Consider the following 912-nt stretch of genomic DNA (forward strand, 5'->3'; position numbering starts at 1 on the left):
TTATTCTTTTTAATTTTTCTACCTTTTGTCTTTATCAACTATGTTCTCAATAAGTTTCCCACATTTTACTCTATTTATAATTTTCTATCTTAAGCTAACCAAGGATTCACTTGGGATTTTCTTTTGTTTTTCTGCTTAAGGCTAGTAATTTGGCTAAAATAGAATAAGGGGTTTTAAAAAAAGCTCAAAGGGGGCTAACAAAGGTGATGTAAAAGGTAGGCTAATTTTGGGGTAAGTGAGCTAAGATCAAATGATGGCCTCAATCATTATTTTGAGATGTACCTAAATTCTATATTCGGACATATAGACTAAAACAAAGTAAAGAACATCAGAATAAGAAAGAAGGTTGGAACACACAGAAATAAAAATCATGGTTTGAATGTAACCATACAGTTAAGCTCAAAACTCACAGGCTATGTGTTCTCTAGCTGAAAAATCATTTATCACTTATGTATGTCATGCAGGTTTAGTTAAAAATTCTCATTATTCTCTTAAAAAGTAATTTAGGGTAGCCTTTGAAGTTTTAATGTTTCTCCTTGATGAAATATTGTCAGTTTAACTACATCATGTAATGCTATATATACAAGGTTTTATGGATCTAAATCTATTATGTTCAAGTTCCTAGCTTACTCTTTTTTATATTTGTCAATTTAAACTAAGCTATAACTAAGCTATCTTATGTAAAAAGGGTAAACTATACTAATTGATCCACTAATAAGTTAGAATTGCAAACTAAACTAAATAACTAAAATGAACTAAATAACTAAAATATGAACCAAAAAAATGCAAAATGCAGAAAATAGAGTAAAATACACAAGTAGCAATGTATAAGTACTCAGAAAATAACAACAAAAGAAAAAGAAAAAAATACAGAAAAATATCCAAAATAAAAGAAAAGTATGTAGTAGTTCA

The sequence above is a fragment of the Arachis ipaensis genome, chromosome B1, assembly GCF_059453495.1.
Source record: "Arachis ipaensis isolate K30076 ecotype BB chromosome B1, ASM5945349v1, whole genome shotgun sequence".
Lineage (NCBI taxonomy): Eukaryota > Viridiplantae > Streptophyta > Magnoliopsida > Fabales > Fabaceae > Arachis > Arachis ipaensis.